The sequence below is a fragment of the Triturus cristatus genome, chromosome 9 (assembly GCF_964204655.1).
Source record: "Triturus cristatus chromosome 9, aTriCri1.1, whole genome shotgun sequence".
Lineage (NCBI taxonomy): Eukaryota > Metazoa > Chordata > Amphibia > Caudata > Salamandridae > Triturus > Triturus cristatus.
This window is the reverse complement of record NC_140592.1, coordinates 459,926,104-459,953,615: the sequence shown is the minus strand read 5'-3', so window position 1 is coordinate 459,953,615 and position 27,512 is coordinate 459,926,104. Positions and strand designations below refer to the sequence as shown.

At 44.2% G+C, this 27,512-nt stretch overlaps 1 protein-coding gene across 2 annotated transcripts in view; it reads right to left on the bottom strand.

Moving 5' to 3' along the window:
• Positions 1–27,512, bottom strand: part of SPTBN4 (spectrin beta, non-erythrocytic 4) — a 1,597,753-nt gene that overhangs the window by 505,452 nt on the left and 1,064,789 nt on the right. The window lies entirely within an intron of this gene.

Genomic DNA, 27,512 nt, shown 5'->3' with positions numbered 1-27,512 from the left:
CATGGCAGGGCCAACTGAGACTTTGAGATAGCTGAAATAAGTACAAGAAAGACGGTATTGACAAGGACAATATAATCAACCACATACATTTAATATATATGTATGTCTGTCTGAGCAGTACATGTGACTATCGCATAGACACTTTAGGGGATCAAGTGTGAGGAATTGCCCCAGTTCCTCTGATTCATGTTTACATCATAGGGTTCTTGAGGTTTTTTGCTGGGTTTTGAGTGAATATTATAACATACCCAAGTAACTGTCACAGAACACGACCAACTGGACTGGTAAACAACTGCCAAGTGGACCCATGTTATCAGTAACACCATCGGCTCGCATTGATATTTAGCCAACAGCACTAAAAGTGTGGGTTTACATTTAGCATCATGTAAAGTACTATTAGCTGGAAAGCTAGGACCAGCTAAAAGTGCTACATAAGAAGTGACATACATTCTTGCCTCTCTCTACTACAATACACTCCTCAGGGTGCCTACTGCCTGGGCACCCATCAGCAAAAGGTGAACATAATCTAATGCACTTCTTGTTTCGTCTTGTTAGGGACATTAAGGGCTGTGAGGCAAATACCCGCACCACTGCAACCTAAAATGCAACCGCTCATCATGTACCTCACCCAGGACACCGCAGTGCCAATCTCAACAATGACACACAGATCTACACCACACCAAAATTTAAATAACATCCTCACAACACAGATCCAACTTCGCACACACATTCCACTAACCACCACACATCCTGAAATGATCAAACACTCCATATGATGCTCACCAATGCATGCTGTCCAGTAACCATGCTACAGACATCTGAGACCTCACTCAATTTATCACCCAAACACTATTCAGCCACACATCCTTGCATATCCTGTATGGCCTTCTTTCCACAGGCTATGGCATTCAGCATGCAAATCGTGCTCTTAACAAGGAAGGAGGCCATGATGTCATCCTTAAGTCCACCTAATCTTGCAATATGGGTGGTAGGAATAGTAAAATGTATCCTATTCGCCCATTCCAAGACAATAACCTCTTGTGGTTAAGCCCATCATGTTTGCACAAATGTAGAAAAATAAAAAAAATGTACAGCGCTAATAACATAATTTATACTCAAAATGAAAGTATTTAATGAATTAAATTAATATCATTTTCCTGAATTTTTAATTTAAAAAATCCCCACATAAAGTAAAAAACATATGTAATAAGTGATATATAGAATTAATTTAAATATTTTAATTATAAAATGAATGTACATTTTAAAAAGTTATTACAATATTTTCAAATTAAATAATAAAGGTTTTATTTTTTAAGAAAAAAATTAATATTAAATTACATTAATTTTTATTGTTAGCTAGTTTAAATAATTTAATTTAATATTATTTCCTATGGGAGTTAGTCCCTACCTCCATTATTTTCCATTGGAATGTGTTGCATTACTCGTGGTTGTCCAGGAGTTGTGCTGGACCTACTTCGGCTTTGAGCAGGAGTACATTTATACTGATTTCGGTCATTTTTGGCTGTAGTAACTTTAGAAGTGCAGTTTGTGAATAGCAATTGGCTTACTCTTTTGTGGGAGGTGGGTGTCTGTCCCTCCCAAAATCCCCTACTTATTCCCTCCCTACTCGCCTGTAAACCCCTGCCTTTTAGTATTGGTGAGCATGCCCCATTATGCAGCCACTCTTACGGTCCCTCGTACATTTACTACTAAATAGTACATTTACATGCGTGAGGATTTCCTAACAGAAAAGATAGGATGTGGAGATTTACACTTGTCAGTTTATGAATTACATTTTGTAGTAAGTAAGGAATCCACTGGCAGATGTATCCATCAGAAGCAACTATACCTGCATAAAGAACTTCCATCTATTTAAAAACAGACTTCCAGAGCTACAACATACTTTTGTCTCTCTAGACGTGCAGCAGAAGGGCTTAACAACATGATGGCCAACTGCTTCATCCAGCTACATCGTACTTCTACAGGCTACAGTGGAGATATGCAAAAAGAACAATTGATGGACAGAATGCTGAACAATATCATGCATTCACCCCAGTACAGAGATATGGGCCTAAATCCATTGTTTGTTGCTCCTCATCCCATTCCAGTTTAGACCCAGGCATATGCAAATCAGTCTTGACCCTGTTCCCCATGAGCTGGCAGGGTATGTCCAGGCGTGGGTCCTTTGCTCACTTTGCCACTGGATTCAAGCTAGCCTGGCTGATGAGGGGTGAACCCCGAAACCAGTCCCAGGATGCTTCATACCTGTCCAGGGAAGACTTGGCTTGGCAATTCGGTATGGGCTGTTCCCTTGAGGAACAAAGTCAAGACTGATTTACATATGGCTGGGTCTGAGTTGGCGTGGCGAAGTGAGCTAAAGAATGATGATGGATTAAACCCAGATATGTGACTGGGGGTGAGTGTCTGAAAAGTTTCAGCGCTCCGTCAATCATCTCCTAGTGTTTGCTTTGTTCGCCCTAAGCTGGCAGGGTATGCCCAGACGTAGGTCCCTTGCTCACTTTGCCACTGGATTCAAGCTAGCCTGGCTGATGAAGGGTGTTACCCCGAAACCGGTCCAAGGATGCTTCATTCCAGTCCAAAGAAGACCTGGCTTGGCAGTTCGGAATGGACTGTTCCCATGAAGAACAGGGTCAAGACTGATTTGCATATGGCTGGGTCTGAAATGGGGTGGCGGAGTGAGCTAAAGAAAGATGGTGGATTCAACCCAAATCTAATAGTGGCTGAGGGTGAGTATCTGAAAAGTTTTGTCGCTCCCTCCATCATCTCCTTGTGTTTACGATAGAGATATGAACAGTTTGAAACTGTTAGCACTTTTCTTAAATTATTCAGACTAGCACATGCACATCTCCACCTCCACATCCATTTTGTATTCAACACGCTCAACTAATCAATAGGGTCAAAATAAATCAATATAAAACTTGAACTCATGAACTCAGCTAGGGCATGATTTTAACCCCACTCAAAACAAGAACGTTTTCCACAGCCAAGTAATCCTTTATCTAGTGGCACAATTGCAGCCTCCGTCACAACCACCTCACAATTGGGAAACCTTAAAGTAACTCTTCTCTTCCAACCCATACCAGCAATTTTCCTCTCTCAAACATTGTTCAGTGAATGTAATTCCATCACACCACTCTACATCCACTAAATACACTCCAGCCAATTCTCATTTCAAGTCATTGTTAACTTGCATTTAAATTGCTTCCACAGTCTTTCTTGACACAAAATCACCTTGTATATTATCCGTATCGGTTATATACTTAAGAATGAAAAAAATACTGGAATGGCTAAAGATTGGTTACAAACAGAGCCAGAAAAGCAGCTGATACCCCTGGTAAGACTGAATGCGTTAAATGTGGCCCAAGATTAATCTGTTTTTGTGGGCATAGATTTTATTTATTTGTTTTAAAGTTTTATAGAGTGCAAACCAGACCCGTGAGGGTATCAGAGCGCTTTACAGGATAGACGGGTGGTATACAAAAGACTTAGGAGGGGAGGATAACATTGGGATAAAAATAGGTAGATACATTATACAGGAAAACAAGCAGTCTCAAATCCCGGATATATTAGGGATAAAAACAGGTAGATACTTTATACAGGAAAACAAGCAGTCTCAACTCCCGGTGGGATGCCCAGAAGTGCCAGGAAGGTATCATAAGGAAAAGCCATGGATAATGCCGTAATGGTGGGTCGCTGAGGTGATTGTAATGCGATCATTAGGTGAGGAATATGCCCATTAGGAAAGTTTTGGTCTCCTTTTTAAAGCGTGCCAAAGATGAAAGTCTTCTGATGAAGGGCGGGAGAGAGTTCCATATTCTTGGAGCGGCCCCAGAGAAGGCCCGATTGTAGTTTTTTTTTTCTGAAGCGAGCAGGTTGGACCATAAGGTCTCTGGCAGACCGGGAGATTCTGGCTCCTTCGGATATCACGAGTTTCTGGGCGAGAAAAGCAGGGGAATTGGAGTATAGAGCCTTATAAGTGATGCAGGCCAGCTTAAGTTGGATTCTGGCCTTGAGAGGAAGCCAGTTCAGAGCTTTAAGGTGGGGAGAGATGTGGTCAAATTTCTTTGAACCGGTTAGGAGTCTGGCGGAGGCGTTGAGGCAGGCTTTCAATGAGGCCAGAGAGATCTTGGGTAGACCTGCGAGAGTAGAGCATCCATATTCTAGTCTGGAGATGACGAGTGCCTGGATTGCCGCTTTTAGGTCAGGAGTGTCAAGGAATGGTTTCAGGTTTCTTAGGTATCTCAGGTGAAATATATTACCACCCAAAGGTATCAAATGCCTTTCTGGAAACTACTGGAGGCGAACATTAACCTCCTTAACTTAGGTGAGGTACTTTTGTTGAGTGCAAACCCATTTTGAGGTATGTGCACCAGTTCTGAGAGAAAAGCCAACAACTTAGATGCCATGATTTAGCCCACAATTTTTCTGCCTGTATTCATCATGGATAAGGGGATGTAGGAAGTGCTTCTCTCACATTCAGTGCCAACACACCCAAAAAACAAGAGTTGTACGATTCCAACAGCCACGGTGCTAAAATATCCTCTTATTCCCGGCTGAATTTCATTGGAAATCCATACCTGATGGCTTTTCATTTATTTTCAATGATCTAATGGCCATCCTGATGTCAGCTAGAGTCTCCGTTTTACGTAGAGATCACGAGTCAATGTGTACCTCACAAAAGAAAATCCGGGTGTACTATACCTAATTTGGGTGTGTTGCAGGGATTCTGCTCATGCACAGAATTATGCACAGGAAACCAGGATATCAGTGAATTGTGGTGTACCAAAAACTCACCTCAGTACCCAGAACCCCTATCCGACCAGCATCAGTGTCCCATTCGTTATCCGTATTCTCTCGGAGGTCCCAATGTATAGACAACCCAGAACATGCGACTTAGAGTACTCTCAGGAATGGTGGGAATCAGAAATACCTGTTCGTTATTATTCTCATATCAGTCCACAACAAGAGTAATCAGAGACCCGGTAAAGTTTAAAAGGTTTACTTTATAAACTACGTGTCCTAAGATGCAGTACTTTGGCTAACATAAGCAGACAAATGATTATAATTAAAACCATCAGCATTGTTACAATACCATAGAAAATGAAGGGAGAAATCATATTACAAATGACAGTGGAATACAGCCACCTTCCCTTCGCTAGTAGTCTAGTATTATTATACTAATAGAAGGTCTCTAGGCTCGTATGGGGAACCCCATACCGTAAAGATCAGCTTAGGTGAATTACATCACAGGATCAGCCTTGCTCTGCGCCTGGAAATGTTCTTCTCCAGAATGTGTGTCTAATGCATGCAATCTGCAATATTAAAGGCTCCCGACTTTCAGGTATTTGCAGCTGTGTGCGTGTTATGGCTAGAGAGTGGGCCGATCAACCTGAACTCAAAAACATACATTGTTTGGTGGCTCAGACTGTTATTGCACTAAATGTTCAGACCAAGGTCGCAGTGCACGTCTAGGGATGTGAACAACAGACAGTTCTCATGCGAAGAAAAGGCAAGCAAGCAGTTTTCAAATAATAACATGTTTCTGCAGTGTCGTGTGCAAAAGCAGCAAAAGTGGCAAGATGGTTTTCTAACATCTAACGTGCTTATGCTAACATAGCAATGTATGTATCTAAATCGCTGCCTTCACTACACCCCCCTTGATCGGACCACGAACAAATAGGGATACAATGAAGGAATGCAGAGTTCAAGCTCGATAGAACGGAACTAGGGGCCTGTAATTGAAATCCAAATAAAGGGGAGTGAAAGTTCGAAGAGAAGAAAAAAAAACCTAAAAAAAAACAAATTGAAGGAGGAAGAAAAAAGGGGAAAATGGAAAGTCGTTACATCTTGCAATGGCGCAACTACCCTAAATGGGGAATCACCCAAAAAAAATGTGTGTGACGACATCCAGGTTAATCTATTAACGTGTAAGCACAGTAAGTAGCGACAGCTTCCAAGAGAAATTCATTGGAATGTTCTGCAAAAGTGTCTGCCATCCAGTCTAATAAAGTAAACGAACATACATGTTCCTCGACCACTGGAGCCTCTAGCTCATTCAGAGGACAACTGGCGTGTTCTTCAAGATAACTTCCCGTCAGGAAGTCATATGCGGCCGTACCGATGTCCCAATTCCCCAGGACTCCATGTGCCGCTCCACAGGCCATAATCCTGACACCAGAACAGTCCAACTCATGAGCCACTAAGGGACTCATCAGTCGATCATAATCCGGGGCAGGAGACACCGAGTTTGACAAGCACAAATCCAGAGCCCATTCGAAAGGATAATCTAGGCAATGAAAAACAGGTTGTACGCATGTAAAGTAGGAAAACCGGAAGGACAATCCATAGGCTATGCTCAGTGCTCCCAGTGGTAATGTTCCATAGTATTCAAGCATCCGGTTATGAAGATGGAGCAGCCAGGACAGGCTGTCGCGTGACACAAATTGTGCAGCCATTGCACAGTAAGCAGATCAACAACAGCACACCAGCCGCAAGGGTGAGAATCAACGGGAGCCCGCCAAAGACGCTGGAAAAAATAGAATGAAAAAATGCCGGTATCACACCAAAAACAGTTTGGAAAGAGGTCACGAGGCCGGAGCCGACAATTTTGAAAAAATGTACCAAGCCAGTTGTTGACGAGGCATTAAATATAGTTTGAATGAGGGCACCGAAATGCAGTGGGAGATCAGTATTTAAAAGCGCATGCACCTCGGTGTGGGTGTTTGCTACGTGAAGGACAAATGTTTCTCGGGACGAAGTCAGAGCGACTTCTTTTTGAGAGAATAGAGCCCTTATTCTGCTCATCTTGTTGAACTTTGCTTTCAAGGTTGGAATGGAAGGCCAGATGGACACATCCAGCCGCCCATGCGGGGGTGGGAAAAGGAATTTTTTACAGCAGACTACTCGCTGCGATACAGTTACAATGTAGGGAATTCCCACTAACAACCCGCAGCAAGCCTCGTTATTTAAAAGCAAATAACTACCGTTAGCTAGCAACGTGAAAGAGGGTGTATTTACTGGCACTGGAATCCCTTTCAGGACGCAAGCTAAATTAGGCGCTTGCACATTGCACGCGCCATGCAATTGGATGTGCCTACAGACTACAGAGTGATCAGGTGTAGAAGAGCATTCCTCACCCTTCAAATAAACCTCTTTACCTTCTCTCATGCACCTGTATGTAAATGGGAGTGACCAAACTTCATGCAGGAAGGCAGTACCCAACGGTTCTTATCTGCCTAGGGCATAATGTTTCATGCACTAACTGAATTTAAACAAAGGAAATGGTAATTTGATTAACCTGTGGATAAGCCACACAGCTGAGTTCAATTCAGCCACAGAGAAAGGCAAAGGTTCTAACTTTTCAATATGCAGTAATGAATATGTTGCATCTTTCATGGACATGAATTGTTGTTTCGCAGTGAGATTAAAGGGAAGGAATAAAGACGATGTATTCATGTAGTCCCAGGGGACCTTCCCAGCCTTTAACGTTTGCAAAGTCCATGCAAACTGCATTATAGAACGTAATTGATTTTGACCATGATATAAAACAGACATATCATCCTGCACAATATCAACAACAGATGAAACAATATTATCTAATGTGTAAATTCTGGAAGAAAGGGTGTTAATGCTATTATCGACAACAGCCAGGACTTTTTCCAAATTGGCCTGATCAATTTCTCTCAATCTGGAAGCCGCCTCAATTTGAGATAATTTCCAAACTTCGTTATAAAAAGCATACACCCATCTTTTGGACCTGCCACCTACAGGACCCTTAACAAAATCATTCAAATCTATTTTGTCATGTAATTTAGATATATGAAGTTTAACAGATGCCAAGGTGGAATGTTGCAGCCAAGATTGGCATAACTTCCCAACAGAGTAGGTCGTAACAGAATGAGAAGATTCAAAGTGGGGGTCTACGCGAACCTGCGTATACCCAGGTTGCAGACCCAGAAAACGATGTTGACAGGAATCTAAGCTTGTCTGCCAAGTCAACCATCCTTCAGAGTGGAATTTGGAAATATTTGGAAGGATGTATTAGTAATGTATGACTGCAAAGCATCAAGGGACAGATCTGTATGATTATCCCCATTTGGATAAGCACCCAGATCTGGCATAGAGGGGGAATTCAGTTTTTTAGAGGTAGCCAATCCAAAGCAGGTGGTCTGAAAAATAGTCAAATTCAAAAATAATATGTGGTTTGGTATGAGGCAGGCACAATGCAAGGCTTCAGTTCCTTGTACCTGCCACTGTTTAGAACCCCAAACAGATTTAAGATCAATAGTAGCTTTCCACAGATCATAACCCCTGACCGGCAAATCATCCATAAAGGATTTGTAATACAATAATTTTGTATGTGTAAGCCTAACCTTCGAGGCAGACTCCGCTACCACTTTAAAATAAAAGGCGGCAGGTTTTGAAACACTGAAATCAGTAAAAACAGCAAATTTGTTAACCAATGTGTTTGAGCTGCCTTGCATTGGACAATGTTCCCATTGTGTATAATTTACAAAATTTCGAAACGTATTCGCTTATGCAGGAAATGGTTGCCATAATGTTGATAGCAAAACAGTTCCCCATAATTAGCAGTGTCTAAATACAAATCTTCAGCATCAAAATCGGCATAATATTTCAAATCAGAAAACAGTGCCTCTATTGCCTGAACATCCCAATCATCAGAGCGGATGTTTTGTTTAACCACATCACCCATAGAAACACGAAGAACATTTGGAACATTAATAACCTCAGTGGGTCCATGAATTTGAAATTTAACAGCATCCCACACAATCCCATCTAACACAGACCAGGCAGTAATATTCACAAAAGTCTGGTCCCTCTTCATGATGTGTGATGAGGAGTGGGGGGCCAAAGTTCCATCAATCAGTCTAATTGTAGATCTTTCCGTTGGGTAGTGTCCATTCACAAGACGAAAAAATACCACCACAAATCCAATGGACATAAACAAAAAAATACATATGAGCACCAGCCAAATGTAAGTCCAAGGGGGAATCAAAAAATGTCTTTTAAACCAAACAGCAAAAATAGAAACTTTTAATGGGGCTTTGTAAGTCATAGAGTTAGTATCAAAGGAGAAACGTGACTGGGTAACTGCGGTTGATAGTAAAACAGGCAATGTTACATCTGCAGGATAAGCTTACTCAGTATCTTCAGGTAGACCACCAGCCGGTGGTAGCAACAAAGGATCATGTATGCATCTCGATGGCAACATCAGGCATGGTGGTAGAAGCCGGAGCCAAAACAGAATTTCTCAGCATCGCAGGGCAAGAGACCGCTGGAGTCATACTAAGAAGAATCGGCCACTCGCTGTAGTTTGACATTGTCAATGGAGATGTACCTGTTATCCTTGCGACCAGGAAGTGGAGGTAAAATGACTGTTCTTGTACCCTGCACGCCAAGCACTGGAACCGGGGCACGATAAGAGGGGCCGAACTCCTTCTTGTTCTCCTCCTTCTCACGGACCAGGTCACCAACTCGAGGTAGCCAGACGAATACCGGAATCTGAAGCGCAGCATCAGATGTGGAGGGCAAGTGTTCCTTCGCGAGACTGTCTCTGGTCTCTTGTAGACTCTGTAACACAGCACAGTGATCATCTACGTCAAAGGGTGCGGCAGACGCCGCCATGTCTAGACCATCAAGGTCCGGGACAAACATTTTTATGCCAAAGAGCATCATGTATGGGCTCCGCCCACCCAGAGACCTTCTAGGGAGATTATTAAGTGCACGTTGAATGTTATACAGATGGGGAAACCAGTTCCGGCCAGTGCCTAAAACCCTAGCTGTCAAGGATTGCTTTAAGTCACGGTTCATTCGCTTCACTACACTATTACCCTCAGGTCGGTATGGAGACGAAAATTTGACTTGGACCCCAAGGATTTCATTGCTTCTTTGTACGCCTTAGAGGCGAACGCAGGGCCCTGATCAGAATGAAAGGTACCACACGCAAAAATTCCTACAAAGACACGCAAATCCTTTATGACAGTATGAGCATCAGCACTCCTTTGTGGCCATACCCAAAGAAAACGTGTGTACGAATCCACTGCAACTAAGATATACTTATACGCAGTATCAGAGGAGAAAGGACCGCAGTGATCTAGATAAACACACCCAAGTGGTTTATTAGATATGTACAACTGAGTTTGTGGTGGGCGCGCAGCAGTTGAAGGTTTAATCTGCTGACAAATGTCACAATCAAGAACATAAGTGCGAGCCTGTTTATATAACCTGCGCCACCAGTAACGTTGTTGTAACAGAGTAACAGTTGCTGCAACGCCGGCATGGACAGAGGCCATACCCTCGTGAGCCGCTGTTATCAAGGATGGTCTGCAGTCCGCGTTGGGAATCAATCTGTCACCAACGTCGTTAATTCTCACTAATGGGACGTTATCAGGACTTAAGTGATAATGGTAACGAGAAGGGAAACCTCTCGGGTAATTACTTCCCTTCTCTGTAGCAGCAATAGCTGCCAAAATGTCATCATCGATCTTACTTTTGTCTCTTGTAACTGCTGCTACTAGATATGTCGCCACTGCTGTTTTCGCTGCCTCGTCAGCCAAGCTGTTGCCGACAGTGTGGACACCAACTCGCTGGTGACCAAGAGTGTGAATTACATTCACGAGAGGCTGATGTTAAGTTCAGCCACTCGAACCCAAAGCATTTTATGCTTAATTGTGCTACCTTTGGAATCACGATATTCATTATGAGACCAAAAAAATAGATTGTCGTTAAAAGACTGAACACAGTAAAATGAGTCACTCACTATAAGAGTAGTCACCCGAGGATCAGCAAACTCCAGTGCAAGCACCAGAGCACGGAGCTCTGCCAACTGTGCGGTACAATCACCTAATGACTGCGTATGCACGACATCAGATTGGAATTCGCCATTCACGAAAGTACCCACCACAATTGCGCAGGCCGCCAAATAGGCATGCTTCGATCCCGTCGCCGGTCGCGCCGAACCGTCAGTATAAATGACACAATGGTAATCTTCGAGCGGGCTCAAAGACAGAGGAGCCGGATGAACGAATTCATATTGCAAGTACCTCTGTGTCTGTAATGAGGCATCAAAGATATAGGTGACATCTGGCGATGTCAGAGAAGTGGCCCATTGTATCCAACGTGGATGCAAAGCTTTTGAATTGGGTACACTGGCTTTCGTCACTGCCTCTAGGGCAGGATACGGTGTAACCACCAACATGCGTTTTCCTTGCGACAGCGACCGTTCTTTAAGAATCGCCATCTGCACTGCAGTCAAAACTTTTTCAACTGAGGAAAAGCGCAGTTCAGCCGAAGTGTACAAGTGTGATTTGTAGGCAATGGGGACTGTGTCGCCCTCATTGAACGTTAAGTACGTGAAACCCACTGCGCCTGGCACAATTCTTATTACCAGGTTTGTGTGGTTATCGCGTGTCAGTAAGTATTTCGAAGCAAGAAGATCAGCCTGCTAAGATTGCAAAATAGCTGAATGCTCTGGCAGCCAGCTCGATTTGGAAAAAGTAGGTTGTACCAAGGCATATAGTGGCTTGATACGCTGGGCATAATCGGGAATGTACGTACGACAGAAATTCAGAAAGCCCAGCGAAGACTGTAATTTTTAAATGTTGTAGGAGCACGCAGACATGCGCATTTCTCCAGAAAGTGAGGAGGTAATCCTCGACCCTCATTGTTGAGCTCGTAGCCCAAAAACAACACTGTATACTCTGCAATGTGAGACTTCGCAAAATTGAATTTGTAACCGAAGTCTGCAAACATAACAATAATACGATCAACGCGACACAGATGCGGCCACAACTCGTCAGTGAGATAGATATCATCAACATATGAGTACGCATCAGGGTCAATGCTCTCTAACAGAGAGACTACATGTGCGGCACAGACGCCAGGGCTGTTTTTATAGCTCATGGCCAATCTTTTAAATTGTTCTTGCTTGCCGCCTGAAGTAAACGCTGTCCACTGACTACTAATAGAGGACAGGTTATGGCCGTAAAAGCCATTGGATATGTCAAGCATCAAGCGTGGTCTTAAATCTTTTTCTCATGAGACTATCAACAAGGGCAGAACTGTGGGTATTCTGTACCGCGCATGTCTGGCAATGAGAGTTCAAATGCCGGTAATCCAAAACTAGGCGGTACGACCCATCAGGCTTTATTACAGTGCATAAAGGATTATTCATTGGTGACTCACATGTTTCAATAACTCCCTGATATTCCAATTGCTCAAGGATTTCCGCGACGTGAGATCTAGCTTCGCGGCACATGGGATATTGGGGTTGTGATTGAGGCATAGACCGCAAGGAAATCTCATGGCTGGGAGACAATTTATCCCTGCCCACCTGAGTAAGATACGAAGCCGGTGCAAGCACCTGAGCCCACTCTTCGGCAAACCTTTCAGCATGCTCCTTTGGCACTGTGTGCACAAAGGACGGGAGGATTACCTCCTACCCTCTAGGAGCATCTAAAATGAAAGCCGGGGGCCAGTCCGCCTCTGCCAAGAGAATGTCATAGGAAGAGGTCAGATGATCCCAAAAAATCCCTTGTATTGTACGTTTTATGTCACCTTCAATTAAAAGGACTATGTCGTAAAGTCTGTCAGGGGGAGCCACTCTAGTGTCAGCAGTTTCGACAGTAATGAACGTGTCAGTTGCTGTCGCCTCCAGAAATGGACGCAGTGCTTGCCGCACTACTGTAACCTCCGCTGCGCTGTCGAGCAGCGTTAGTGCCCATGTCAGGTCCGAAGCTGCGTCTGCACTATCTGTGGCATACCTCGCTGTTAGCGCAGCAACCTTCTTCTTCTGAAACGGGGGACGTTGACGTGCAAACTCGCCCTGCTTGCCTTTACCGTCAGTCTGACGGAGTTAATCACGTCCTTGTTGGGCACCCCGACCTTTGCCACGTTCTCCACCGCCGGACTGTGAGGCCGATGTTTCCTGTGAAGAACGAGAAGAAACGTTGTTCAGTAACCTGAAATCTATCAGGTGACCTAATACTAGTGTGATCGCGCAAATCGTATGTGCGTTCACCAGTCGCCTGTACGGGAGAGGCATGACGAGACCCCTGTTTCTGTTGCTGCTTCCCCTGTTTCTTTGTTCGCCAATTTTGTTTAGGAAAAGTTGGACGATCGTCTTTGATAGACAAACTCACCTTAGTCTGCTGCATTAAGTCAGGAATGACTATAGTCGGTTTAATTGCTAAGCTACTGCAGCTGATAGTTCTATAAGCTTCCGCAATAATTTTAGGCAACTCTTTGGGCTTGTCGAGCTCATCGACGCGGGCTAATCCATTAGCCACTTGGAATTGCACCGCATCTCCCTTGAGATTACCAAGGACGTGAGAGGCAACTACGTCGAACACACCGACAAGCCGCATTCCCAACTCTAAAGCCGCCTCCGGACCGTGGTTATCTTGAACACGTTTAATGACGGAGGGAAGCACAGCCATAGACGGGGTGCCAAAGCACTTCGAGTAGACTGCGGCAAAGACCTTACCCCAGTTGTCACAATCGGACACCTCTGGGACTAAGTCCTTCTGCAAACTAATGGTGAGGATCCTGTGTTTCTCCACAGGGGTAGAATGCGGAAATACCGCTTCCAGTTGGTCAAATTTCTCAGCAAGCTAATAAGGTAAGTCATCCTTATTCTGGGGGCGCTTACCCATTACCGAATTAACCATGACGGGACTAATTACAACCGCGGCTTGGCCAGCTGGTTGTCCCGCAGCAGCAGGTGCCCCCATCTGCACGTTGCGTGAAACGTATTGCACTAAAGCCCTATATACTGTAATAAGGGCTGTATGGAGTACGCGCAACTCATCCACCGCGACTGTCAGGTAGCGGGGACGAGGTGTAAATCTGGCCAGCACCGGCCATGTGGCCCCTGGAATTGACAAAGGGGCCATTCTAGCCGGTGTAACCGCATGGGGAAGGGCGCCATTAAACCAAATGCGATGCTGCCAGGCTGAAAGGGGAATCTCCTGCATCCTATACGGCGTATAATTTGCTGGGACCCGTGTGTGAGTATAGGAGTGAAACGTATTATTATCCGCATTCACTGCCGGCAGTGTCACCCAAGAGTAAAACAACTCATAGGGGTAAGACGCATCGGCACTCACCACAAAAATAACGGCCATCCCATCGTCCGGCACCCCATACTGCGTCAAATGACGCCGCAGAGGCGTACGGCTATGCGCTGCAATATCGACCGCCATAAGGACACAGAGAAAACAACAATGGATTTTACAGTAGCACAAGGGTTCAGAAATATTAAAACCTTTTTAATTAACAAGCTTGAGGGAACCTATTGTACAAACAGGTAGGTCAAAACCGTCACTCCCGCTATCCGGAAACAAGAGTGAGGGTGTCGTGGACTAATATAAGCACTACTAAGGTGTTTCAAATCAGAAGACCAAACGTTAGGTGTGCTATGTTGCAGGGATTCTGCTCATGCACAGAACTATGCGCAGGAAACCAGGACCTCAGTGAATTGTGGTGTACCAAAAACTCACCTCAGTACCCAGAACCCCTATCCGACCAGCATCAGTGTCCCATTCGTTATCCTTATTCTCTCGGAGGTCCCAATGTATAGACAACCCAGAACTTGCGACTAAGAGTACTCTCAGGAATGGTGGGAATCAGAAATACCTGTTCATTATTATTCTCATTTCAGTCCACAATAAGAGTAATCAGAGACAGTAAAGTTTAAAAGGTTTATTTTATAAACTACGTGTCCTAAGATGCAGTACTTTGGCTAACATAAGCAGACAAATGATTATAATTAAAACCATCAGCATTATTACAATACCATAGAAAATGAAGGGAGAAATCATATTACAAATGACAGGGGAATAAAGCCACCTTCCCTTCGCTAGTAGGCTAGTATTATTATACTAATAGAAGGTCTCTAGGCTCGAATGGGGAACCCCATACCGTAAAGATCAGCTTAGGTGAATCACATCACAGGATCAGCCTTGCTCTGCGCCTGGAAATGTTCTTCCCCAGAATGTGTGTCTAATGCATGCAAACTGCAATATTAAAGGCTCTCGACCTTCAGGTATTTGCAGCTGTGTGCGTGTTATAGCTAGAGAGTGGGCCGATCAACCTGAACTCAAAAACATACATTGTTTGGTGGCTCAGACTGTTATTGCACTAAATGTTCAGACCTAGGTCGCAGTGCACGTCTAGGGATGTGAACAACAGACAGTTCTCATGCGAAGAAAAGGCAAGCAAGCAGTTTTCAAATAATAACATGTGTCTGCAGTGTTGTGTGCAAAAGCAGCAAAAGTGGCAAGATGGCTTTCTAACATCTAACGCGCTTATGCTAACATAGCAATGTATGTATCTAAATCGCTGCCTTCACTACAGGTGAGCTTTAGTGTAAGTGTGTATAACAATTGGTAAATATCTTAATAATGCTTTTTGCGATTATTTAATGTTACCTTCATGGTCTTTATTTCTGTCATCTCTTGTCGTTCAGCATTCAGCCTTAGTGCTGACATACGTCCCTGAATTGTTCCTCTCCACATGTATCCTTTCTTTATGTTTATCAATTGAGGCAGTAGAGCCTAATACCAGTAACACATGTCTGTCACTAATTGCTCTTGTCCGGTGTAATCTCATCCTGCGCTTCAGACAACTGCCTATATAATACTGGGTGGGTGCTACATGCCACCTTAATGCACATACCCTTAACCAAAACCTTAAAGTCTTCTCACCCCATCTTGATATTTCCTTTGGATCCAGTCTTTTCAGAGAAATAATTTGTGAACAGGAGGATATATATTTGAGGGCTTCCCAACCAAGCTCACTGAGTCCAATATTGGGAAATATGCTGTCACCATTTTACCTAGATAATGTGTGTTCACTGTCAAGTCAGTCATAAGTGGTGAGGTTAGAAACATGTCCAGTCTTGTATATCAGTTCGGAATTTAGCATATGGGTTCTCTGTCCTGCAGGAGCATATACCTCCATGCATCTCTCAGGCAACAGTGTTTACACCAAGCACTAAATTCTGCAGCTGTTTTAACACCAGCGATTGCTGATATTGGTGAATGCGAACTGTCCCAGTTTTGATCTGCTCTGCAACCAAAGTCCACATCCCATACTGTCAGGATATGTTCATGACCTTATTTAGGAACTGGACAGATGCTACATTTGGAATGTAAACACATATAAGTGTTATGGTTTCTCCACCCAACTTGCCATTGACCATCAAATATCCATCCTCAGGATCTATAGCTGTGCTTGGCCATATGCAGTGTTCAACAAGTCTCACCCACAGCAGTATTCCTCTTCCATATGCAGAGAATGTTGTGTTATACATCTAAATCATCCATCTTATTTCACATTGTGAACACTTGGAAGCCATGATATGAGTTTCTTGCAGAAAGAGTATATGAACTCTCCAGTGTTTCATAGAGGTATGTCTTTTGTGGTGTTTAGCATGGCTGGCCATGCCTTTAAAATTCAAGGTCATCAATATATATTTGTCTTTAATCATACATGTGTTGGTTTTACTGGCATTTTTATAGAGCACAGGTGCAAAGCAATTCAGTCCATCATGCAGCTTAAGCACCCTGAAAATTTACGCTATACAACCCAAACTTTTTTACATCCCTTAAATCATTCACCATGTCAATATACCCTCTAGCAACTAAGATTTTCATTTCCTGCTCAACATTCCCTAACTTACCTTTGTCTAATAAACTTGACCTAAGAAAATATGAAATTGTATTAAGCAACTATATCTAAGTACTAATACTAGAGTTCAAATGGAGGGGTGAAGAGTGAGGGAGCAACTACTTTCGCCAAGTATACTCCTTCTCCCTCCACAGCCTGATTCTCACAATATAAATTCAAAATCCATCAGCACTCATGACATTTTGTTATTATTTGATGTTCTTTACTTGATGGTCAATTATGAATGAAAGCATGGGGGGGTAGAAGAAGGTTATTTTGGTGATCTCAGCATCCACAGTTTAACCATCAGGGTGATTAGTGCAGGCCTTATAAGATTTAATGATTGGAGTAATAAATCTCACACTGTCAGCCAGACCCACCTGAAGGTAAACATTACTCAAATCCATAGAGGTATACATAGTGCCCCTTTCCAATGTCGATCCCATTGCATATAGATTGGTAATTGGGTGACTTGTCTACCAAAATGTTTCTATTCAGGTTTCTGGGCTCCATGCAAAGATGCAAACCACTGTTGAACTTCCATGTGAGAACAAAAGGTGCCAAGCTTTCAAACCTCTGCTTTGGCTCTCCATACTCTTGTTTGCACATCTCATCCATCTCTGCCCTTAACTTCTCCCTGTATGGCACTAGTACTACATTTCTCAACGTGAGCCTTACAGTTAGACACCTAGCTTTCAAAACAATACAGCACCTAAACACCTAGAGCCTTCCTACGTCCATGTATAGGTGAAATCGCCATTGAACTTCCAGGTGAGAACAAAAGGTGCCAAGCTTTCAGACATTTAATCTGGTTCTATAAACTCTTGTTTGTACATCTCATCCATCTCTGCCCTTAACTTCTCTCTGTGTGACACTAGTAATGCATTTCCCAATGTGCGCCTCAAAGTAAGACAACTACCTTTCAATACAATACAACATCTAAATTCTTTGAGCCGTCCTGGTTTGTTTCTACATTCCCCAATGCACCTTTCTTCCAGTTACTTTAAGAATTCACACATAAATGCCAATCAGTCTTACTTCCTACAACGTCTTGCATTACAAATCACATTAGACTACCAGTATCAGTAGTGCAATGACATATGTCAGCTACCTCATTGTTTTTTGTATGTAGCTAAGCAATGTTTGTTCAAACAACATATGTATTCTCTGTGCATTACACAAAAGCATACCACTCTATAGTCAACACCAGTCTGAGGCTGAATTCATTTAGACCTGGAGATCTTACTTCTTTGTTTCTTTCCCATGTTGCTGCTATAGCTTTGTGTCGCTCCTTTACTGCATGGTTTATCCTAGTGTGGCATTCTATAGAATCTTAAGTTCGAAATGGTTGTCTGTTCTTCAGCACATCATACGCAGCTGTGGGGTGCAGGGAACACAGTAACACTTGACTAAGTATACATACCCTCCATCCTGCCTTAATTTATACCAGTAGTACAGCACTCTTATACAGTTTCAGAAGTAACAACAGATATAGTAACTCACCTCTGTAGACAAGAGCAAGCAAGTCCTATCGGTTGCATAGAACACTTTTTCATGAACCCTACAACTGCCCTGAATAGGTCAACGGTGTGCAGATTCCTGAATTGCGCAAGCACACGCAAGCCAGAAAAAAACATGCTGCACTCACATGCATGGAACCACATGAATTTGATGCTTACAAGCCTGATGCAGTTTGTACGCACTCACGCTGGTTCTTTTTCCGTTGTCTCCTTCCTCCCCCTTGTAGGAAGCACAGAGTGAGGATTCAAACATGAGAATGAAGTAGGCACAATGGAAGCTGCAATGTCAGATGGTCCCTCATGCCTCTACAAGGTGAGTGCTTCACAGGAAATGGCTTGCAAGAAATGTGTTTGAAATGTGCCTATATACCAACTGCAATCAAATGCTGCAAGAGCTCAAACAGACATGAATTAATGCTAAAAAAAAAAAGGTTTCCCTCACCCGGCATCTTGCTTTGCGGTAAAGGTCTACCCCAGTTTTACTATCAAATGAGTTCACTTGGCCTTTTCAAGAGGATCTTGTAACCAACTTGTAAGACTGATGCCAGATGGCAGATTGGGGCCTGAATCCGCTTCCCTCGTCACCACTGTCACAATGAATAAAGACGAGGCAGCAGGAAGCTGATGCTCATTAGTAGATTATGTACAACATAACCTTCAGCATCTCTGGCTCCCAAAAGCCTCACTGAAACAAACCCTAAAAGCAATGTCAAATGCAATTTGCAGTGACGTCACACACTACAAAGTCCAGATTCATGTATCACCTACCATAAAACACACTATGACAGCAATGCAAACCACAGCACAGTATGTAATGTTGTGTTAAGTCTTAGTTAATGTGGTGTCATCCAACTATAAACAAATCCTAGGCAATGTACTGTCTGATGTCTTTTATGGGAGATCCATTCACACATGGTAAAGCTGAGAACCATATGCATAATGGTGAATTGAATACTGAGCACATCCGTCAGATCTCCAGGCAGTTCCATATGTACAGAATGAACAACTAGGGAGAAATGATCGACTGCTTGGCATATACCATAAGGTAAGGAGGCTGAATCTGAATAACTACTCTTCAGCCAGAATTGTAAAGTGTGTTTGGACAGAAATGAAGGTTCAACAATATTTACACACGCTCGAATGCTTTATTTAAAAAAAAACAAAAAAAACTTTTAATACAATGAACTGCTCATGAAATGGACTGTCATGGATAACGTGGTACCTGGCTGATTAGGTTACTGGAGAAGCGGGTTTTGTTTGTTAATTAAGGAGCAAATGTGTTTTATTTTGGTTATTTTTAAATATAACTGTACCAGTGTCATGTTTCAGAACACCTATTGTGCTTCATATATATATATATATGATCAAGCCTCCTGCAGGCCGAAACGCGTCATGGCGGCTGTGTAAAGTTCCTGTCCGTAAATAAATAATTATTTGAAGCACTCAATTTGGGTCCGTGTTCGTCTCTGCGCTTGGATTGTGCGCGCTGGAGGAGGCGATTTCTGGCGATATATATATATATATATATATATATATATATATATATATATATATATATATATATGTATATATATATATATATATATATATATATATATATATATATCCAGAAAGCATTTCCCCGTTCCGGAGCCCCAGACCCTTCAGGGCGGCCTCACACAATGAGCACGGAGCAGCCCATCAATACCACATGGTCACACAAAACAACGTGAGGCCCAATACTGTGAAAGTGGCTTTATTTCCAAAATCCAGCAGCGCCAGGTTCCATTCGTCTAACGTTTCGGCACCATTGCCTTGATCACAGACCGGAACACCAACGCCCAGGTGAGCTTGGGCGTATTTAAGCTAATTTGCATCACGTGACTGAGATCAGCTTTACTACTGATCCCACAGTGCATTGTGAACATATTTAAAATGCAAGCTGGAAGTCCAAAGTGTTAATACCTTTGTGGTGGTTATTTCTTAGCACACGCACTGTTGTTACTGTGGAATTATCTTTTCAAACAGTCAGGTGAGTTTGTACATACCGCAAATGTTCTCATGGCATGTTACATTCCGGAAAGAAAACTTCTCGCAGCACGATCATAACAGGATTTTATCCTGTCTGAATCCCTTCCATGCGCAGTTCCTTCAGTTTCGCTCTAGTGGCGGTACCTCAGTAGGTTGGAAGCGCACGTGAGTCAGGCTCCTCAGTAAAACATCCAGAAAGCATTTCCCCGTTCCGGAGCCCCAGACCCTTCAGGGCGGCCTCACACAATGAGCACGGAGCAGCCCATCAATACCACATGGTCACACAAACAACGTGAGGCCCAATACTGTGAAAGTGGCTTTATTTCCAAAATCCAGCAGCGCCAGGTTCCATTCGTCTAACGTTTCGGCACCATTGCCTTGATCACAGACCGGAACACCAACGCCCAGGTGAGCTTGGGCGTATTTAAGCTAATTTGCATCACGTGACTGAGATCACCTTTACTACTGATCCCACAGTGCATTGTGAACATATTTAAAATGCAAGCTGGAAGTCCAAAGTGTTAATACCTTTGTGGTGGTTATTTCTTAGCACACGCACTGTTGTTACTGTGGAATTATCTTTTCAAACAGTCAGGTGAGTTTGTACATACCGCAAATGTTCTCATGGCATGTTACATTCCGGAAAGAAAACTTCTCGCAGCACGATCATAACAGGATTTTATCCTGTCTGAATCCCTTCCATGCGCAGTTCCTTCAGTTTCGCTCTAGTGGCGGTACCTCAGTAGGTTGGAAGCGCACGTGAGTCAGGCTCCTCAGTAAAACATCCAGAAAGCATTTCCCCGTTCCGGAGCCCCAGACCCTTCAGGGCGGCCTCACACAATGAGCACGGAGCAGCCCATCAATACCACATGGTCACACAAACAACGTGAGGCCCAATACTGTGAAAGTGGCTTTATTTCCAAAATCCAGCAGCGCCAGGTTCCATTCGTCTAACGTTTCGGCACCATTGCCTTGATCACAGACCGGAACACCAACGCCCAGGTGAGCTTGGGCGTATTTAAGCTAATTTGCATCACGTGACTGAGATCACCTTTACTACTGATCCCACAGTGCATTGTGAACATATTTAAAATGCAAGCTGGAAGTCCAAAGTGTTAATACCTTTGTGGTGGTTATTTCTTAGCACACGCACTGTTGTTACTGTGGAATTATCTTTTCAAACAGTCAGGTGAGTTTGTACATACCGCAAATGTTCTCATGGCATGTTACATTCCGGAAAGAAAACTTCTCGCAGCACGATCATAACAGGATTTTATCCTGTCTGAATCCCTTCCATGCGCAGAACTGCGCATGGAAGGGATTCAGACAGGATAAAATCCTGTTATGATCGTGCTGCGAGAAGTTTTCTTTCCGGAATGTAACATGCCATGAGAACATTTGCGGTATGTACAAACTCACCTGACTGTTTGAAAGATAATTCCACAGTAACAACAGTGCGTGTGCTAAGAAATAACCACCACAAAGGTATTAACACTTTGGACTTCCAGCTTGCATTTTAAATATGTTCACAATGCACTGTGGGATCAGTAGTAAAGGTGATCTCAGTCACGTGATGCAAATTAGCTTAAATACGCCCAAGCTCACCTGGGCGTTGGTGTTCCGGTCTGTGATCAAGGCAATGGTGCCGAAACGTTAGACGAATGGAACCTGGCGCTGCTGGATTTTGGAAATAAAGCCACTTTCACAGTATTGGGCCTCACGTTGTTTGTGTGACCATGTGGTATTGATGGGCTGCTCCGTGCTCATTGTGTGAGGCCGCCCTGAAGGGTCTGGGGCTCCGGAACGGGGAAATGCTTTCTGGATGTTTTACTGAGGAGCCTGACTCACGTGCGCTTCCAACCTACTGAGGTACCGCCACTAGAGCGAAACTGAAGGAACTGCGCATGGAAGGGATTCAGACAGGATAAAATCCTGTTATGATCGTGCTGCGAGAAGTTTTCTTTCCGGAATGTAACATGCCATGAGAACATTTGCGGTATGTACAAACTCACCTGACTGTTTGAAAAGATAATTCCACAGTAACAACAGTGCGTGTGCTAAGAAATAACCACCACAAAGGTATTAACACTTTGGACTTCCAGCTTGCATTTTAAATATGTTCACAATGCACTGTGGGATCAGTAGTAAAGGTGATCTCAGTCACGTGATGCAAATTAGCTTAAATACGCCCAAGCTCACCTGGGCGTTGGTGTTCCGGTCTGTGATCAAGGCAATGGTGCCGAAACGTTAGACGAATGGAACCTGGCGCTGCTGGATTTTGGAAATAAAGCCACTTTCACAGTATTGGGCCTCACGTTGTTTGTGTGACCATGTGGTATTGATGGGCTGCTCCGTGCTCATTGTGTGAGGCCGCCCTGAAGGGTCTGGGGCTCCGGAACGGGGAAATGCTTTCTGGATGTTTTACTGAGGAGCCTGACTCACGTGCGCTTCCAACCTACTGAGGTACCGCCACTAGAGCGAAACTGAAGGAACTGCGCATGGAAGGGATTCAGACAGGATAAAATCCTGTTATGATCGTGCTGCGAGAAGTTTTCTTTCCGGAATGTAACATGCCATGAGAACATTTGCGGTATGTACAAACTCACCTGACTGTTTGAAAAGATAATTCCACAGTAACAACAGTGCGTGTGCTAAGAAATAACCACCACAAAGGTATTAACACTTTGGACTTCCAGCTTGCATTTTAAATATGTTCACAATGCACTGTGGGATCAGTAGTAAAGGTGATCTCAGTCACGTGATGCAAATTAGCTTAAATACGCCCAAGCTTACCTGGGCGTTGGTGTTCCGGTCTGTGATCAAGGCAATGGTGCCGAAACGTTAGACGAATGGAACCTGGCGCTGCTGGATTTTGGAAATAAAGCCACTTTCACAGTATTGGGCCTCACGTTGTTTGTGTGACCATGTGGTATTGATGGGCTGCTCCGTGCTCATTGTGTGAGGCCGCCCTGAAGGGTCTGGGGCTCCGGAACGGGGAAATGCTTTCTGGATGTTTTACTGAGGAGCCTGACTCACGTGCGCTTCCAACCTACTGAGGTACCGCCACTAGAGCGAAACTGAAGGAACTGCGCATGGAAGGGATTCAGACAGGATAAAATCCTGTTATGATCGTGCTGCGAGAAGTTTTCTTTCCGGAATGTAACATGCCATGAGAACATTTGCGGTATGTACAAACTCACCTGACTGTTTGAAAAGATAATTCCACAGTAACAACAGTGCGTGTGCTAAGAAATAACCACCACAAAGGTATTAACACTTTGGACTTCCAGCTTGCATTTTAAATATGTTCACAATGCACTGTGGGATCAGTAGTAAAGGTGATCTCAGTCACGTGATGCAAATTAGCTTAAATACGCCCAAGCTCACCTGGGCGTTGGTGTTCCGGTCTGTGATCAAGGCAATGGTGCCGAAACGTTAGACGAATGGAACCTGGCGCTGCTGGATTTTGGAAATAAAGCCACTTTCACAGTATTGGGCCTCACGTTGTTTGTGTGACCATGTGGTATTGATGGGCTGCTCCGTGCTCATTGTGTGAGGCCGCCCTGAAGGGTCTGGGGCTCCGGAACGGGGAAATGCTTTCTGGATGTTTTACTGAGGAGCCTGACTCACGTGCGCTTCCAACCTACTGAGGTACCGCCACTAGAGCGAAACTGAAGGAACTGCGCATGGAAGGGATTCAGACAGGATAAAATCCTGTTATGATCGTGCTGCGAGAAGTTTTCTTTCCGGAATGTAACATGCCATGAGAACATTTGCGGTATGTACAAACTCACCTGACTGTTTGAAAAGATAATTCCACAGTAACAACAGTGCGTGTGCTAAGAAATAACCACCACAAAGGTATTAACACTTTGGACTTCCAGCTTGCATTTTAAATATGTTCACAATGCACTGTGGGATCAGTAGTAAAGGTGATCTCAGTCACGTGATGCAAATTAGCTTAAATACGCCCAAGCTCACCTGGGCGTTGGTGTTCCGGTCTGTGATCAAGGCAATGGTGCCGAAACGTTAGACGAATGGAACCTGGCGCTGCTGGATTTTGGAAACAAAGCCACTTTCACAGTATTGGGCCTCACGTTGTTTGTGTGACTATGTGGTATTGATGGGCTGCTCCGTGCTCATTGTGTGAGGCCGCCCTGAAGGGTCTGGGGCTCCGGAACGGGGAAATGCTTTCTGGATGTTTTACTGAGGAGCCTGACTCACGTGCGCTTCCAACCTACTGAGGTACCGCCACTAGAGCGAAACTGAAGGAACTGCGCATGGAAGGGATTCAGACAGGATAAAATCCTGTTATGATCGTGCTGCGAGAAGTTTTCTTTCCGGAATGTAACATGCCATGAGAACATTTGCGGTATGTACAAACTCACCTGACTGTTTGAAAAGATAATTCCACAGTAACAACAGTGCGTGTGCTAAGAAATAACCACCACAAAGGTATTAACACTTTGGACTTCCAGCTTGCATTTTAAATATGTTCACAATGCACTGTGGGATCAGTAGTAAAGGTGATCTCAGTCACGTGATGCAAATTAGCTTAAATACGCCCAAGCTCACCTGGGCGTTGGTGTTCCGGTCTGTGATCAAGGCAATGGTGCCGAAACGTTAGACGAATGGAACCTGGCGCTGCTGGATTTTGGAAATAAAGCCACTTTCACAGTATTGGGCCTCACGTTGTTTGTGTGACCATGTGGTATTGATGGGCTGCTCCGTGCTCATTGTGTGAGGCCGCCCTGAAGGGTCTGGGGCTCCGGAACGGGGAAATGCTTTCTGGATGTTTTACTGAGGAGCCTGACTCACGTGCGCTTCCAACCTACTGAGGTACCGCCACTAGAGCGAAACTGAAGGAACTGCGCATGGAAGGGATTCAGACAGGATAAAATCCTGTTATGATCGTGCTGCGAGAAGTTTTCTTTCCGGAATGTAACATGCCATGAGAACATTTGCGGTATGTACAAACTCACCTGACTGTTTGAAAAGATAATTCCACAGTAACAACAGTGCGTGTGCTAAGAAATAACCACCACAAAGGTATTAACACTTTGGACTTCCAGCTTGCATTTTAAATATGTTCACAATGCACTGTGGGATCAGTAGTAAAGGTGATCTCAGTCACGTGATGCAAATTAGCTTAAATACGCCCAAGCTCACCTGGGCGTTGGTGTTCCGGTCTGTGATCAAGGCAATGGTGCCGAAACGTTAGACGAATGGAACCTGGCGCTGCTGGATTTTGGAAACAAAGCCACTTTCACAGTATTGGGCCTCACGTTGTTTGTGTGACCATGTGGTATTGATGGGCTGCTCCGTGCTCATTGTGTGAGGCCGCCCTGAAGGGTCTGGGGCTCCGGAACGGGGAAATGCTTTCTGGATGTTTTACTGAGGAGCCTGACTCACGTGCGCTTCCAACCTACTGAGGTACCGCCACTAGAGCGAAACTGAAGGAACTGCGCATGGAAGGGATTCAGACAGGATAAAATCCTGTTATGATCGTGCTGCGAGAAGTTTTCTTTCCGGAATGTAACATGCCATGAGAACATTTGCGGTATGTACAAACTCACCTGACTGTTTGAAAAGATAATTCCACAGTAACAACAGTGCGTGTGCTAAGAAATAACCACCACAAAGGTATTAACACTTTGGACTTCCAGCTTGCATTTTAAATATGTTCACAATGCACTGTGGGATCACTAGTAAAGGTGATCTCAGTCACGTGATGCAAATTAGCTTAAATACGCCCAAGCTCACCTGGGCGTTGGTGTTCCGGTCTGTGATCAAGGCAATGGTGCCGAAACGTTAGACGAATGGAACCTGGCGCTGCTGGATTTTGGAAATAAAGCCACTTTCACAGTATTGGGCCTCACGTTGTTTGTGTGACCATATATATATATATATATATATATATATATATATATATATATATATATATATATATATTCCTACTGGCGGTCGCTAGTAGGTAGTTTTAGTTAGGACCTATTTCCATAGGAAAAGCATTTTTAGTTTTTCCAATAAATTTAGCGAGGGTTGACGAATCTTCGCGAATTTTTCAAAACTAGAGGGGCGCTCTGGTCAGCTCCTGTCTTGAAAGTTTCGGGGTGATTCGCCAAGCGGGGTCCGAGAAAAAAGGGAGGTCCCAAAACATGTTTTCCCCATGTTATTTTCCAGAGGAAACTTTAGACACGGCTACAGCCCAAACTGCTGAACGGAATTACACCAAAGTTGGCAAAAAAGGTAGCCCTAGGTTCAGAAAGAGTCCTTTTTGTTAAATGGTGTAAATCCGTTCAGAAGTTACTGAGAAAGTAAAAAAATAGAGGTTGGAAAATCAATTTCCCATAGCAAACTTTAGCCAAGGCTACAGCCCGCACCGCTGAACGGAATTACACCAACTTTGGCAAAAAGGTAGTGCTTGGTTCAGTAAGCGACCTTTTTTTTTGAATGGTGTAAATGCGTTCAGTAGTTGCTGAGCAATTCAAAAATAAAAGTTTCGATATCGAGGGGCGCGATGGATTTGCAAACCCTCCCGATCACGAGCTTCACTGTGATTGGCTGCCAACACTCCAAACAGGCAGACTGTTTTCTTGTGACTCGGTTCTACTGAGTCAAAAGAAAACAGTAAAAACAAAGGTGGAAAACAAGAAAAGGGGGCAGGGTAGAAACACCCTGACCACCCCAGGCCTGCTCAGGGGTCCCACAAAGACCCCCAGGGCCCCAAAAAACATTTTTTTAACATAATTTCGGTGGTTATCGTGTTGGGGTCGCGAATCCCGACGAAATTATTTGTTTAAAACGAAGCACTGGCTACCGCGCTTCGTTTTCTATAAGCCCCCGGGTGCATCGTCTAATATTTAATTTGTTATTACAGGGGCCCTCCCGCAGCCCCAGGGACCGCCACCCCCTGCGGCTTGTCCTTTTATTAGTGGGGGGCCTCCAAGGCCCCCCCAAGCCCCGGGGACCGCCACCCCCGGGCTTTTCTAAAATATTTGCGGGGGCACACGGCCCCCCTGCAGCCCCTGGGACCGCCACCACCCGGGCTTGTTTTATTTAAAAAAAAAATAAACCTGTGTGGGGGGCTCGAGCTCCCCACACGCCCCGGGGACCGCCACCTCCCCAGGGCACTAAAATGCAAATGTGGATGTCCGTTACGGATCCCCGAGCCCCGGGCACCTCCCCGGGGCTATGTAAATAAAGAGAGGGGGGCCGCGCGGCCCCCCTCCTGGACCCCTTGATGGCCCTGGGGACCGCGACCCCCCAGGG